This window comes from Arachis ipaensis, chromosome B02 (assembly GCF_000816755.2).
Source record: "Arachis ipaensis cultivar K30076 chromosome B02, Araip1.1, whole genome shotgun sequence".
NCBI classification, from domain to species: domain Eukaryota; kingdom Viridiplantae; phylum Streptophyta; class Magnoliopsida; order Fabales; family Fabaceae; genus Arachis; species Arachis ipaensis.
The window spans coordinates 99,391,224-99,391,625 of record NC_029786.2 but is presented as its reverse complement, the minus strand read 5'-3'; positions in this window follow the sequence as shown (position 1 = coordinate 99,391,625).

Below are 402 nucleotides of genomic sequence, written 5' to 3'. Positions count from 1 at the left end.
TGAGAGAGAGAGAGAGAGAGAGAGAGAGAGAGAGAGAGAGAGAGAGAGAGAGGTTTGAGTTTGCTGTGTCGGCATAACTTTCTCTCGAAGGAGGAGGGTGTCTGAGATTGGGGATGCTTGTCCCACCCACTGAACCTTGAAAGAAAAGGTCACATGATGTCCCTGAATAGCGCTGCCAGCTTAGTGTTTTGAAAAATGGTTGAGATGCTATAGGATTTGGAAGTGTGTTTCTAAGACCAAGCTTCGGGTATAAAGCGAATTCCATTAGAAAGCTTCCACTTTTGCCACTTCCATTAGAAGAATGGACCAGCGATGAGCGACGAGAAGCAACGGCGAGCGGCTAGCGATGAGGAGCAGAACGACGATGCGCGCGGATGTCCTCCTCGTCGATCTGCTGGCGTC